Source organism: Panthera pardus, unplaced genomic scaffold (assembly GCF_024362965.1).
Source record: "Panthera pardus isolate Hobbes unplaced genomic scaffold, ASM2436296v1 HiC_scaffold_3, whole genome shotgun sequence".
In the NCBI taxonomy this organism is placed as follows: Eukaryota; Metazoa; Chordata; class Mammalia; order Carnivora; family Felidae; genus Panthera; species Panthera pardus.
Window position 1 is genome coordinate 34,445,728 of NW_026526876.1, and position 8,730 is coordinate 34,454,457.

An 8,730-nucleotide genomic window follows, 5' to 3' on the forward strand; every position below is an offset into this window, starting at 1 on the left:
CGACTGAGCCGCCCAGGCGCCCCTGACAATCTCTTTAAATGCCCCCAAATAAATGCTGGTGGCTTAGCGATAGGTGATGGAATATGGCACCAACCGCTGGCCACCAACAGAGTCCCCCGAGGGGACAGTAGGACTGGGGCACAGCCCAGCAGGTTTGGCAGGGTTGGTAGGAACGGTTCCAAGCGGGGTGATTGGCCCATCAGTGCCTCTTCGGCTTTATTAGTTTGCTGCTGCTGGGCAAGGACACCTGTTCTCCTGGTGCCTGCTCCCGTTCCCCCAGCGTTTTAGTGAGAACGGCCACCAAGTGTCTGTCTCTGTGTGGTGACTTCAGTGAGCCAACAAATAACTGTGTTGAAAGCACAAGACTAGAGAGTAACAGTAATCGGAAGCGGCAGCAGCACCTAGTTTACTATTTGCTTACTTGGTGTCAAGGCCTGGGTTGGGTGTTTTGCAGTCTTAATTTAGCCCAACAGTCCGTGAAAACATACTTTATTATCCCCATCTGGCAGATAAGGGGACAGGGCTTAAAGGATGTAGGTACCCTGTTCAGGTGCCCAAGGCCGCAAATCCAAAACTGCCAGGTAGGGGTTTAATCCAGGCCTGTTAACTCCAAAGCCTGCTGACGGTTATACTGCCCTGCTGCAGGGTGCAGGGGTACAGAGACGTCTAAGCCATGGTTACCATCAAAGAATCAATAATTATAACGATGAGGATGGTGGCCGCTAGATGGTGGCCGCTACTGTTTGTTGAGCACCTGCTGTACTAGGCCCTTTAGTCACTCTTAGGTCACAAGGGCAGAAACTCCTCATGCCAGCTCAAACTCCTTCATGAGCTGGGTGGAGCGGGGGCCGGTGGTGACTTTTTGAAGAAGAGAGGTGGACACAGAGACAGAGCTGACGAGAAACCAAGAAGACCCATCTGTGCATAGTTGGGCTTCCCGAAGTGTGGGCCGGGATTCCAGGCAACTCCATTCTCCTATTTTGGAATATTTCCATTAGCTCAAATGTGGTTCATAAAGTGAAGCTTAGAAAATGTTGTTTCTATAACACGACCTCAAATTTGCACAATACTTATCAGTCTCAAATGCTACCTTGCCGTATTTCTTTTAATTTTTTTAATGTTTATTTTTGAGAGAGAGGGAGAGAGAGAGACAGAGCATGCGGGCAGAGAGAGAGGGAGACACAGAATATGAAGCAGGCTCCAGGCTCTGAGCTGTCAGCACAGAGCCCGATGCGGGTCTCGAACCCATGAACCAACCACGAGATTATGACCCTCTCTGCCACCCCTCCACTCGCACTCTATGTCTCTGTCTCTTTCTCTCTCCAAAATAAACATTTAAAAAAATTTTTTAAAAACAACAATAAACATTTATTCCTCAAAAAACATCTTTTTTAATGTTTATTTTGAAGAGAGAACAAGAGAGAGAGGGAGACACAGAATCTGAAGCAGGCTCCAGGCTCTGAGCTGTCAGCACAGAGCCCAATGCGGGGCCCGAAGCCATGAATGGTGAGACCATGACCTGAGCCAAAGTCAGACGCTCAACCAACTGAGCCACCCAGGCGCAATACCCATCCCCAACCCTCCCCTCCCTCCCACCCACACATCAACCCTCAGTTTTGTGAACATATTTTAAAACTACCATAGCCAGGAAAACAAACCATTCTAGATATTTCAAACACACACACACACACAAAGGTCATACAAGCAATTGGTGCTCACCACTGGTGGGGCTCGCGGTGGTGAAGGTCAGGGCCAGGGGGGAATCGCACCACTAGCTCTCAGGTTACTTTACCACAGTTGCTCTCCATAGATTCAAAGCTGCTGCTGCCACTCGGTCAGGAAACTTCGGGAAGCCACTGCCGGGGTCACTACAGCCCCATGGCCCCAAGCCTGACTGGTGGGGAGTATGGACTCCAACATTCGGCCCGCATGTCTGCTGCTACAGAGGAGAAAAGCATGGCTTCCACCTCCTTCCACCTCCGCCTTCCAAATTTCACACAGGTACGCTTTATTGGCACAATTCTGCTGTCGAGGGAATCTGTGAACGATGGTTCATGGGTTTCCAGGACCTGCAAAGAAGGGGCTAGAAATGGGTGTCAAGAGCCAACCAACATCATCCAGCAAACCCCTCCTGATGGGGGGGTGTTCAAAGGCTTTGTAAAAGGGGGGTGGTGTCCACGTGGAGTAACCTGGTGGTCGTGTTCCTAAGTCAGAAACCCTGAAAGGTGTCATTCTAGCTGGGCAGCAGGTGAGGCGCTAGATGCTGACGACATACACTCAACCCCAGAGGTGACTGGAGAAGCGCCTGGCGTTGATTCTTAGTTTCATCTCTGGAACGTTCTCACTGGAATTAAAGCTGGATGGACTATTGGCAATGCAGTATCTGAGAAAACAGCCCCCATTCAAAAGGGCTGCCAGAGAAAAGATCTCCACAGGGAAACATGATTTCTCAAAATACAGCCTTTGGACCTCTACACGCAAACATCCCTGGGATGCTTACTTAAAAAGCTGATCCCGAAAATAATTTAATTTCAAAGGCTGTTGGGGCACCTGGGTGGTTCAGTCAGTTGAGCGACCGACTTCGGCTCAGGTCATGATCTCACGGTTCTTGGGTTTGAGCCCCATGTCGGGCTCTGTGCTGACAGCGCGGAGCCTGGAGCCCGCTTTGGAGTCTGTGTCTTCCTCGCTCTCTGCCCCTCCCCCACCCCCCTGCTTGCACCCTGCCTCTCTCTCAAAAATAAATATTAAAAATAAAAAAATTAAAAGGCTGATCCTGCACACCTCCCCTGATGAAAACAAACAAAAGCAGACACTACTTAAAGTAATCCAGACAGATTTCAGTCAGTAACATAGTATTGCAGTGCCGTAGGGGAAAGGGTTCATCGTGAGCAGGCACCCGACTGGGATTATTACAGAGGTGATGGGGTATTTCACAGGGAGAATGAGGGACTAGGGAAGGGAATGAGTGGGGGGCTCTATAATCAGAAGTGAAAGATGACAAAAAGCAGGAAGGGACGCTGGCCCATATGAGACCCATCTGGCTTTGCTGACACTTCTCAAAGTTAAGCTCCTGCCCTCTCACAGAAGCTGGGAGACAGGGGCCCGATCTTCAGGCATTGGCTGGACTCAGCAGCCAATCCTTTAGACAGCCAGGAGTTTTGCAGGCAGGCACTTTAAGGGAGGCTAGGGTCCTACTAGGGATGCGGCCACGAGCTGCCAGCAACCACGTCCGTGTTTGTTCGCCTTCACAGGCCAAGCAAGGTCGAATCAAGAAGAGGGCTCGGAGGAGCCTGGCGAGCATTTGGAGAAAGAATCTGTCACCCTCCGAACCCACATGCCCACCCCTCCTGAGCCCATCCCCCAAACAGAGGGACCACTTTGACAGGCCTTTTTATGCTCACCAAACGACTGAAGTAGGACAAGGCGGACGGGGAGGTGGGGGAAGCAGAGGTTCTCCGGCTTCTTCAGGGCTGGAGGTCGGCAGGGATTTGGGGGTGGGAGACGAAGGGCAGAGCAGATTGAGGATGACCAGGAGGCTCAACTGGATTCTTAACCTGGGAGTCCCGACTGGTCATGCTGGCCGGCTCCTGCCCCCACGGAGGTCAGGGCCTCTCAGTCCTGAGGACCACCAGGCACGACCAGCTCTGGCTCCTGTGGTCCTGGTGGGGGTATGTTGTTGAGACCTGGGGGATGGCGTGGAGCACCAGCTGGGGGGCGGGAGCACACTCATTCAAGAAGAAGAAAAGTCCCGAGGCCCAGAGCAGAGGCAGGAATGGTGCTTAGGCTGCGTGTGTTTCCAGGGCAGCGGCAGAGAGCGGTCTGGCGCCACACTGTGGAGGAAATGAAGATTTCAACGGTACAAAGGCCTCGTCTGGATGAGGGCTACACCCCAGGGTGGTAGAGCAGGAAAACAGAAGGAGCCTGGCTCCCTGACATAAGAGCCACCGAACCAGCCCCAGATCCAGTACTTAACCGGATTATCATATGAGAGATCAAGAAGCTGCCTCTTAAAAAAATTTCTTTTCAATGTTTACTTATTTTTGAGAGACAGAGACAGAGCATGAGCAGGGGAGGGGCAGAGAGAGAGGGAGACACAGAATGTGAAGCAGGCTCCAGGCTCTGAGCCGTCCGCACACATCCCGACGTGGGGCTCGAACCCATGAACGGCAAGATCGTGACCTAAGCCAAAGTCAGACACCTGACCGACTGAGCCACCCGGGTGCCCCCAAGAAGCTGTTTTTTAATTTAACCCACTGTTGGGGCGCCTGGATGGCTCAGTCGGTTAGGTGTCCGACTTCGGCTCAGGTCAGGATCTCACCGTTCGTGGGTTCAAGCCCCACATCGGGCTCTGTGCTGACGGCTCGGAGCCTGGAGCCCGCTTCAGACTTTGTGTCTCCCTCTGCCCTTCCCCCACTCAATCTCTGTCTCTGTCTCAAAAATAAATAAACATTTAAAAACAAAGGAATTAAAGGGCGCCTGGGTGGCTCAGTCGGTTAAGCATCCAACTTCAGCTCAGGTCACGATCTCGGGGTTCGTGAGTTTGAGTCCCACATCGGGTTCTGTGCTGTCAGCCTGTCAGCACAGAGCCCGCTTTGGATCCTCTGCCCCACTCTCTCTGCCCCTCCCCCGCTTGCACTCTCCCCCCCGCCCCCCGAAAAAAAGGATTAAAAAAAAAGAATTAAAAAAAATCACTTAACCACTGTTGTGTTGGGTCTCTACTGCAGCAGCTGAACCTGTACGTAACCTGATAACGGAGGGAATCCATGTATCTGTTATCTTTTGCCACAACAGTGCTAACTAATAGACCATCCTCAAAACTCAGGGGAGGCTGGGAAACCGATTCTCACAGGTTGGCCGTTACCGCTGTACTTTAATGCCCTGCTGGCTGGATCGGCGCTGCTTCTCACTGCTGGTCTTTTCTCCCTGTGTTGCTGCCGGGACCCAGGCTGAAGAGGCAGCGGCTACCCAAGAGAAGCGTAAGAGAGCAAGCAAAAGAGCCATCGGGCCTCTTCGAGCCTAAGCACGGAACCAGCCCCAAGCCCCAAGCCAGGGGATGGGAAAGTACACTGTGGCCACGAGGAGACACAGCAGGAGCGGGGATGCGGGGAGGGCCCATAATTCTCTCTCCCAGAATGTGACAGAGTCCTGGGTCAGAGGCTACAACACGGTGGCCCTGCTCTTCTAGGCGTCACCTACGAATGGCGCAGAGTGAAAGACAGCGTCCGTCCATGTGAAGACTCAACCGCAGTTCTCTATTAGGTCAGGAGCCCTGACAAGACAAGAATCACATCTCCTTCCTCTTCCCAACGCCTAGGGCCAGGCCCTGCCCTCAGGGCTGACTCAGGGAGATTACTGGGTGAATCTGAGACCATTTCTTCACTCTCTGCGTAGGATTCCTTATGTGATACAGACTGACCTCCTAAAGGTCAGCACACAGTGCTAGGGGTTTGCCCGCAAAGCTGCAAAGGGACTGTGCCATTGGGAACTGAGATGTGTACCTAGGTCTGTCTACACCGCATCCTGGATCCACTGCCTGCCAGAGGGACCTCCAGAAGAAAGGACTTCTACAAGTTAAATATCGCAGACTTCACACTCCAAAGGAGAACCGTTTGAAGAGAGCCATGGTTAACCCTGAGGAATGCCACCATCACCACAGAATTCCAGGCACCGGGCATGTGGGTAGAAAGCATATTTTAGGGCAGTGACTCATGGTAAGTCGTTTCCTCCAGTCCCTAAAACGGGCTATTCAATGTCAAGCTGTCTCAGGCTCAGGCTGATAACAGGGCAGCCATAGGGGACCTAGTGGGAGCTGCGTTGTCACGGTCCAAGTCTGTACGCACCGCTTGTATAACCTGCCCAAGTTCACAAAGACAGGATATCAGTCGCCGCTCTTTATGCTCCCAGTGAAAGAAATCCAACTAAAATATGCTTAAGCCAAAAATGTCATACGGTGTATCGGCTCACATAACCGGGAAGCCTAAGATCTTCAAGCTGGCCGCATCTAGCGCTCAAACGTCATTCTCTCCCCAACTATCCCTCAGTTGTGCTTTCCTCCATGACGGCTTCAGGCTTCAGGATGGATGCCCCAAGACTGCAAAGATAGTCGTTAGTAACTCCAACTCTCCACTGAGGTTGAGCAAGCCTCATAAAGGAAAGCCAGTCTTCAAAAAGCCTCTGATTGGTCTGCTTGGACCCTGTATCTGGCAGGAGGAGACCCTGATTGGCCAGCCATGGTCAGCGTGCACCTGCAAGGTGGGCCTTAAACCAGTACTTAAGTCTCTGCTAGGGCACAGGAACTGAATAGAAAGTCAAGAGAGGGGGTTGTCTCACGGCAAGTTGAGGGGGCGAGGTGACAAATGGAAGACCAGACATTGAGGCTAGATTGAACTAACCCTAAGCCTAAACTTTGAACAGGCTTTCACACGTTCATAGATGCTATTGTGAGTAAAACACAAATTCACTTAAGAGCAGGAGTGCCTTCATAGTAACTTTTGGTCTTTCTGTATTTTTTGTCCCAATTAATAGATATCGAAAGGATCCCTACGATCACGAGCAGGTCCGAAGACCATTCTATTTTTTAATATTAGAAAGGGATTCTTAACTGCAGATTAAGAGAGAGAGTAAAGAAAGCAAGAAGAGAAGGGAGCCAGGAAAACCCCAGCCCAGGAAGCAGCGAAGGAAGGTTCCAGGACAGCAGCGTATGACAGGTCAAGGAGGTAGCCGAGGGAAACGGCACTAACTGTCATGCCAGAGCACTGGAGCGGAGTGGAGGAGTGATCGTGGCGGGCAGCACAGAAAGAGAAGGAGAAGAAATTAAACCCCGGGGGGTCAGGGGACAGAAACGAGTGCCATCGGACTACATGAGCAAGCTCTGCGGTGAACAATGCTTACCTAGTCACAATTCTGCAACCACTATCAATCATGGGGCAAGAGTGACAAAACTAAACCCCAAGAATGGAATGGGTGGGGGGTGTTAAAGACCTAACTCCTTGCCTGTGTTGCTAGGAAGTCCACAGATAGTGTCTAAAATGGATGAATCAGAGCACCTGGGTGGCTCAGTCGGTTGAGCGTCTGACGTCAGCTCAGGTCACGATTTCACGGTTCGTGGGTTCGAGCCCCGCATCGGACTTTGTGTTGACAGCGCAGAGCCTGCTTGGGATTCTCTCTCTCCTTCTCTCTCTTTCAAAAAAAAAAAAAAAAATTAAAAAACTCTTTTAAATGGAAGAATTAAGAGCTAGAAACACAAGATAGGTGGAGATAAGCACCAGAAGATCCAGCGAGAGGTAAGGAGGACCGAGGACTGGCGAGCTGGCCCAGGAGGGTGGGGATGGTCGAGGCAAGAAGCTGCTGCGGGTCATTCTGTTTCCTCACCACTTCATGTCGTACTATTTGAACTGTAAACTATGTGTGATAACATTTGGGAGGCTTAAAGAGTCCATTCTTTTGTCAACGGCACCTCAAAGCTGTATTTGTGTCCAACTTTATTGAGATAGAATTGACACATAATTTTTACGAACCCTTTAAATCCATTTTTTAAAGAGAGTGGGAAGAACCAGCTTCCTGCAACAGAAGCCATGAGAACATTACCTATTCCGGTTTCAAAAGAAATGGTGGCATTAGTTCTGCTTAGATGATTTCGGTCAGAGACCAAGTAAGCATACATCTGGGGTTCAAACAAGAGAGGCTCTCACTCCAGTGCTCAAAGACCAGTTAGAAAACGGAGATCTGACTGAACTGGGTAGGTACGAATTAGCCAAAACTGTAACAATAATAATAATAATAATAATAATATAGCTAGTTATCCTCAAGTGCTTACTTCAGACCAGAAACCGTCCTGAGGATATTATCTTATTTAATCCTCATGGCAACTGATATTTTCCCCAATTTACAGATGAGGAACTGAGGCTCAGATAGTTTGGGGAACTTCCCGGAAGTCACACACTCTGGCCCCTCTGCCTGAGGCGGAGGGGCCTCAGCGTGTTGTGATTTACTTCTCTTTTCTAACCACCAATCAAACTTAGAAGTTTCTATCTCTGGTGCCATCTCGAGGGGCCTATGAAAACCACTGACTGTGGCAGTGGTCTCAGGCCCACACTTGCTGGGTTGTGCTGGGCCCTGCGCTGTCTTAGGGAAGGCCTAGAAAACAGTATGGGGTAGAGCCGGTATTCAAACCTAAGCATTCCCGGCTCCAAAGCCCACTTGCTGGGCCACTGAATTATGCTAGTTCTCCAGCTAGAATCAGAGCTGGGTGAGGATCCCACCTGTAGTAATTATGAGTTGTATGGCCTTGGGCCCCCAAGTTCCTTAACCTCTCTTAAGCCTGTTTTATCATCTATGCCATGGGGATAACAATGGTGCTTACCTTCAGGGTGGTTGCTAAGGATAAATCAAAATTCCTATCTGGCAAATAGGAGCCTCTATTTTCCACACCTGTTAAATCCCTTGCCCTTCAGCTCCTAGGTTAAGGAGAGATTCTCACATTTTCTCACCCTTCAGATCCACGGGTGGTAGGGCAAGAGGCAGAAAAGGTTTGGGTCAAGGCTAAATACTTGGACCTCATCCCAGAGTGACTCTCCAGGGCAGGGGCGGGGTTCAGGAATCTACACCTTAGACCCCCGAGAAATTCAGATGCCTGCAGTCCTCCTGCCTGGCTTTGAATGACTATGCGTAGTGCTTGAAATCTGACAGACCAGTGCCTTTGTGAGCGTCTGAGCCCTTCCTGCACTGGCC